This window comes from Triticum aestivum, chromosome 4B (assembly GCF_018294505.1).
Source record: "Triticum aestivum cultivar Chinese Spring chromosome 4B, IWGSC CS RefSeq v2.1, whole genome shotgun sequence".
NCBI lineage: Eukaryota > Viridiplantae > Streptophyta > Magnoliopsida > Poales > Poaceae > Triticum > Triticum aestivum.
In genome coordinates this window covers 579,588,272-579,595,558 of record NC_057804.1, presented here as the reverse complement: position 1 = coordinate 579,595,558, position 7,287 = coordinate 579,588,272, and the positions used below count along the sequence as shown (strand labels likewise).

Here is a 7,287-nt window from a genome sequence, read left to right as displayed (position 1 = left end):
GTGCCATTGTTTTCAGTGTTCTATTTCTCATGTCAATAGAGATCCTCTGCGCTTTCTTGATATCCAACCTCACCTGGGAATTCATGTGAAAACAATGTCGTCACCATGGATACTCAGGGTGGGGAAAGATGGTAACAAGTTCAGTATCGTCGAGTTTCCAACAATGCCGTCCCCCAGCTGAGTCAACAAAGCAGAATGGCGTGGCTTCTCGACCAGTATGTCATCCACATGAACATCCCTCTCCTTGCGCCAACCATTGTCGGAAAGCACTCTGTTCCATATGGCCGCCCTCCAACCAACTAGCTTATGTGGCCAACGCTTCTTGTCCGGATCATCCGGTGGCGGTCTCACAAAGCACCATTCATCATAGGTTCTATCCGGATCACATGGCACGACGCTTTCTTCAACCGCATCAGGTATTTGAAAATGTCCGATTTTGATAAGCTTGAGCAATCCATCAGTGCAAGTGACATCCCGAAACATCCATGTGCACTGATGGTCGGCGGCGTCAGCTTCGTTCCCAGGCATCGGGTTAGGAAGTGGGATGAACCACTGCGGCACATATTGATCATTAGAGAGCACATCGCACACCATCATACCCTTCCAAAGATCGACCCAGCCTAGCAGGCTTCCTCCAAGCAGGATCACCTTGTGCTACGCGGCAGGCCGATGCTCGTCAAGCGGTGGTCTCTCCAAATTAGCTAGTTTCATGGTCCAACCGTTCGACACGGAAGAGTACAAGTGCAGTTCATATGCCGAGTTAAAGTTCGGGCACAGACCAGCCAGCATGTATTCCCCATTGTTACAACAGTAAATGCCAAGGTCATATGGCAGGAGGTAACTACGACCGGGTAGCGGAGGAATCCGGGAGAGCGCCGGCTTCCCCGGAATGGCCTGATATATGTAGTACTCACTGGACCGCTTCACGAACCTGGTGGACCAGTTCATTGGCAGATGCAGGAGGAGGAACTGCTTCTCTGAGCGGATAACACGTGGCTCGTCGGCGAAGTCGGCATCCTGGAGGCCGGGTCAGTGGATGCAAACATAGGAGAGGGCCGGCGGGTGGGCGAAGCAGATGGAGAGCTGGATGGCGTGACCTTTGCTTGTCTCAGCTCTGGCCGTGGTGAAGTTGTGGCGGTCGGCGAAGTAAACCCTCGTGTCCAGGAGGATCCAGGCGGGGAGGCCATTGGCGGCGTCCAACTCCGGCGTGGCGGGCGGATGCAAGCAGGCGGCGATTCTGGAATTGGATCTAAACGTAATCATCGTTCTACTGCTATGTCGGCGGATCTGTGTTTGCCTGTGAGCCTGAGCTGGTAATCTTATGGCGGTCGAGTGCGAGAGAGATTGAACCGGATTTGGGGACAACTAGGTCCTGCGGTCGCTAGCTGTTCGTGTTTAGCGACGAAGCTGGAGGTGGCATGTAGAGGGCCGGGGTAGGTAGAGCGCCAGCGGCCGGCGACGCGGAAGGAGAGCGATTGACGCTGGAGCGGCAGAGAGAGAAAGGGCTTATCCATCGCCGTGCGTGGGGGGTTTCTCGTTTTGAGGGAGGGAGAAGGGCCTTCCCCTTTTCATATTCGGCTCAGCAAACCGAGACCAAAACTAAAGCCGGCCCAGCTAGCTAGCCCAAGCAAAATACCGTTATCTTTCTCAAAAAAATAACGGTTTGGCGCACGCGCGTTTCCGATCTGTTTCCACCGAGCGTCAACACCGTTATTTTTCTCAAAAAAGAAAAGAAAAGAGCATCAACACCGTTATTTTTCTCAAAAAAGAAAAGAAAAGAGCGTCAACACCGTTTTCAGACGCGAACGAAGCGGAGCTAGCAAACGTTTTCAGACGCATATCTTAGCGATTCTTGTAGATGGTGGTTCCTTTTTTTTAAGAAAATGATCAGATCATGGTGGTTCCTTATCCTAGATAATGGGTTGAACTTCAAATTTATAACTCTTTTTTAGGGAAAAGGTGTTGTCTATTATATATTAATTAAGGACCACAATATCTTCCGAATGTTGTAGCAGAACGAAAACGTTCCCCGGTGCATGGGGGCGGATTAGGAGACGAAGAGCGACCGACGTGGGAGCGACGGAAAGAGAAGGGCTTCTCCTTCACTGCCGTGGGGCTTTCTGGTTGCGAGGGAGAAGGGCCTTCTCCTTTTCATACTCGGCTAAACAAACTGAAGCCGAAACTTAAGCCAGCCCAGCCTGCCAAAGCAAACATATGGGTTTGGCGCCCGCGTTTCAAAAATGTGTTCATGAAAATTTCCAAAAAATAATTATTATACAATGTAGTTTAGAACAAATGTTTCACTACCATTCAACAAATATGTTTTCGGCATTGTTTAAACATGTTTACATATTTTTTTGTACCATTCAAATATATGTTTGTGACATTTTTTAAAATGGCAATACAATGAAAAAATGTCCGTGTATTTTTTAAAAAAAAAGTTCCATACATTCAAAACAATGATCAATGTGTATTTGAAAATGTTTACCATGTATTCATTAAAATGTCCAAAACATGTATTTAAAATATATTCATCATGTATTTGAAAATGTACAACATTTTTAAAAATGTTACACATGTATATAAAAATGTTCATCATGTATTTAAAAATGTTCAGGTGATGCCAAGGTTTCCAAAATTTCATTTTATCACACTATTTTCATGATGGCATAAAGTCGAAGACATAACCACTTTCACAGTTATGCAATCTTTTTGTCTATATAGTGAGGCAAATCCGTCTATGATTTTTCATATCTTACTGTCACGAAGAGTAATTCGCAAATAGTTGTCCGCTTCGTCTGATGCACGCTACTCCATCTACCGTCCGTCCATCTAAATTGGCCAATTATCTCAAAAAAATCCAAATGGGCAATGATTAGGCTAATAAAACCGATAGCAATATACATTTATAAAAAAATTCATACAACCATGATAATCACAACCATAAAATAATTATTCATCAAATACCATGATTCATTTTAAGAATCACATACAGACAATTATAATGTGTAGGAAAGTTCATGTGATCTAAACACCGAAACATAAAGAGAGAGATAAATAGTTGTACTACTACCGAATTATTGTCCAGAGGCGGTGGACTACTCACACCTCATCATGAGGTATAGATGATGAACTATTGGTGAAGATGGCGGTGAATTCCGTTCGAGAAGAGTGCCGGACTAGAACATGGACTCTCCCCATCAACTATATAGACCCGTTCTTGCATGCCGACGGCATGCGTCGCATCGTCAAAACAACGTCGAAAATGCTCCATGCCGCTCGTCGGCAGTGAGATCCCTACCTCGATGCCGCCAAGCCCGTCACGTGCCTCCGCCATTGACATCGCGCCGGTCTTTGCCACTGACACCACGTCAACCTTCGCCGGCGGCCCAAACCCGAAATCGATGCCATACACGCGGAACCTCGGCGAACCGGCGACGGAGAACAGACCAACCTTCGCCGCCTCCTTCACCCGCTCAACACACCCATCCCACCTGTCCTGTGACCCCTCGCCCACCTCTTCCTGGAGGGCGTTAGCGATCGCCATGAACGCCGCAAAGAGGCCCTCCGTTCCCGGAGCCGCAAGCTCGTCATGGCGCGCGGCGGCGATGGCCGGACCTAGGCAGTTGCCCAAGTACCTGTCAGGGACGGGCGGCTTCAACCGTGCCCGGTGATCAACGGAGAAAAGGAAGTAGGTTGTCTTAGTTTGGTTTTGTTCCTGTTTGGCTCGGCAGTAGCAGGACCACATGAAACTGAAGGCGGCGAGCAGCGACGAGCATCTCGGAGGCGGCGCGCCCTGCCTGGCAGCCTCACTGGCGACCGTGTCCTTGATGCCACGCAGGAGCTCCGGAGGCAGTGTGAACGTGCCGAGGAGCTGGTCGTCGTCTCGTCGGGGACAGCGGACACGCTGCTGCTCACGAACTCGATCTCGCTGCCGTCGCTCGGCAGTCCTTTGGAGTAGATGCCGTACAGCCCCCTGGGATCAGCGATGAGCGTGCGGTCGATGACTGGTGGCGGCAGCATTTCAGCAGCGCCGGCGCAGAGGGCGGCCCATGTGTGGAGGAAGTGGGTGGAGCTGGCGCCGTCACAGGCGGAGTGGTGCAAGGTGACACCTAGAGCGAGGCCCCTCCCCCCGAGCAGCACCGTGGCCTGCACAGCGAGCACCGCACGGCCCTTGGGCAGCGGCGGCACGAGGGGCGCGAGCTTGGCCACCTGGACGGGCTCGGCGCGGGCAAGGTCATGCTCGACGTCGGCGTCGTACTCGGCGACGGTGAAGGCAACGCCATCGCCAGGCTGGTAGAAGAGTTCGTAGCGGTTGCTGCTGTTCGGGGCGAGACGAACGTGGCCGGCGAGCGGGTAGAAGAAGGTGAGGGCCTTGGAGAGGGAGGCCTTGAGGTCGGACATGAGGCGGGTGGTGTCGTGGTTGTGGGGGAGGCGGTAGAGGAAGAGTCGCTGGACGGGCGGCGGGCGGAGCCATTTGACGTCGAAGAAGGTGAGCGGGAGGTGGAGGTCGGAAGGCCTGACGACGCCGGCGTCCAGGACGCGGAGGTGGCTGTTGGCGCCCATTTTCGTGGATCGATCGGCGAAACTTTGCCGGGTGTCGATGAGTCTATATCTTTCACACGTACTACATGTCATATATACTGCCGTTTTGGCGCAGGAGGTAGATAGGTAGCGAGGAGCGTGGTAGATTAGGTAGTGTAGCAAAGCACGTGGTGGTTTGTTGGGTGCTCCACTCTACCTGTGTGCTCTCTTCGGCCGCTCGTTTCAATGGCCATGCATGCATCCGCATGAAGAGGTAGCAACCATCACGGTCAGCCAGCAGTTCATCTCACTGTGTGAAAAGGACCCGACTTCTGTTCATGTACTGCTGGCTGATATAAACTCTTTTGGGTCCTTTAGAGCATCTTAAATAGAGGGTCCAAATGTAAATATACCTAACTTTTAGACCGTCTAAGGAAAAAACGCTGCTCCAGCAGACGGTTCATATGTACAAAAAATTGAACCGCGGCCTTCTCGTGATGTAAAATACAACACCTTGCGGTGCAAATTTACATCAGAGATGCATTTGGTCCAAAACCAGCCGCCGCCCGTTGTGAACGCCCAACCACCACTTCATTTCCTTTCCTGCCCGCCCGCGCCCGTCTGCCCGCCCGCGACCCGCCTGCCCGCCGCCACCATGGCCGAAGGCGACAATCCCGCCGCCTTCTCCGCCGCTGCCGCAGTCGGTGGGCTGACCCACGTGGCCGCCGCTGCTGCCATCTCGCCCGCAACCGCTGCCATGCCGCCGCCCCCCGCCCGCCGGCCCGGATTAGCGTCGCCCCGGCCGGTGGCCACCGCACCGGCGGCGAAGCCGGAGAAGGGACGAGGTGGCGGAAAACGGGTGGCCAACCGCAGCCGCAACCCGACCGACAGTTCTACGCGGCCGGTGAAGGTCTCCAAGGCGGCCGCGGCGGCTCGGGGCGACGACTCGCAGCCGATGTGGCCGGCAACCTCCTCCAGCAGCCACACATCCATTCCTCAACCTCCCCTGCTGCCACCGCCGGCCGTGGAGGAAGATGTGGCCACGCCGACGGCCACCGCCTGCAACATGTTTGACGAAACGTCGCAAAGGTATAAATTTTCCGGTTGTGCTCTCATTTGTTGTTTCAAATTGTATGTGTTCCTGATTGTTTGTGCGTCCAATTGTAGTCTTGATGATGAAGCTTTCATGCACGCGACAAATGTGGCAATTGATGATTACATGTATGCGTCACAAGAATATGAAACCCAATATGATGATGACAATCTTGATGTGGACGATTATGGCTTTGTTGTCAAGGGAAGAAGTGGAAATTATACCACCACGGAGGATGTGTTGATATGCACCGCTTGGAAGAAAATCTCTCAAGATGCAAGCGTTGGAAGCGACCAAACGGTAAACACCTATTGGCAACACATCAAGGAGTACTTCGATGAGCGCAACACAAGTGGTCACTTCCGTTCGAGCGACTCTCTACACCAACGTTGGTCCACCATCAACGCCGAATGCCAAAAGTGGTCCGGTTGCTTGTCAAACGTTGCTCGCATGAACCCAATTGGTTGCAGTGAAAGTGACTTGGTAAATATTCCCTCTTCGTGCGTGCTTTGTCAAACATTTCCTCTTTGTTCCACATGTTGATGATGATGTGTTGCTTGTTTTATTGTAGAAAATGATTGCACAAGGATTGTTTCGAGAGGGAAACATGAAAGGCGAGAAGAAGAAAAGGAAAGGAAAAGCTTTCACTTTTCATCATTGCTACAAAGAGCTCAAGGATGAGGAGAAGTGGAAAACTAGAGAGACTTTTGAATCATTGAAGCAGAAGAGTGCGGTGCTTGAGGATGAAGAAGATGTCATTGAGAAGACGAGCCCCACTCCTCACTCCGCGACAACCGCGGCTGAACAGTGGCTGGCAGCAGTCGCGCGGCCGTTTTCAGATTTTTACATCTTTGGTTTGGACCATCTATTGGAGTTGCTCTTTCGGACCATCAATTTGGACCATCTGTTGGAGTTGAGCGTTTTTCGGAGCTCCAAAATGCACTTTTTGGCGGTTCAAATTTTACATCTACGGTTTTGTACCGCCAAAATTTGGACCATCTATTGGAGATGCTCTTATATCGGGTCACTTTCGTGTTTGGCTTATGTATAACTCTTTTGTATATTCAGTTTCGTCATATCAAATACTAGTGTAATACAAACACTATCGCTAACCCATGCTGCCACTATCGCTAACCCGGGCCCAGCTCCTCGGCCCACTTAGCAGCAGCGTGGGCTTTGTCCCTGCACTACAAATAATAGTCTTAGAAGTAGCGCAGGTCCGTAACCCGCCCTATTCCTAAACTAGCCCTATCTTCTTCCTCCGTGGTCCACTCCACTACCTCTGCCTCACTCCCCCTCAAACTCTTTCGCTCGCTCTCTCTGCCGCCGCTGTCGCCCGCCGCTGCCGTCACCTCCGAGGTATCTCTCTCCCTCCTCCTTCCCTCCTCCTCTCACCGCATGTCGTCCACGCCCTTCTTCCTCTTCCTCCTCTCGCCACCCTCCTCCCTCCTCCTCATCTCCTGTCGTCCTCCTCCCCTGTGATGCCTGGATAATTAAGCTACAATAATTCCCTGCTAATGATGCCACGTCACTTTGATTACTGTTGCTAATCTCGCGTTAGTTCGAAACCGATTCAAATTCAAATCCAAAATCAAACAAATAATAAAAGTTTTCAAATATTAAAACTAAAATGTTTGGAGTGGGCTAAATAATGCATATGTAATTATGGT

General features: G+C 51.1%; 1 pseudogene; it reads right to left on the bottom strand.

Annotated features, from left to right (window-relative positions):
- Positions 1-2,891: 2,891 nt before the first annotated feature.
- LOC123089258 (malonyl-CoA:anthocyanidin 5-O-glucoside-6''-O-malonyltransferase-like) lies at positions 2,892-4,590 on the bottom strand (annotated as a pseudogene).
- Positions 4,591-7,287: the final 2,697 nt, after the last annotated feature.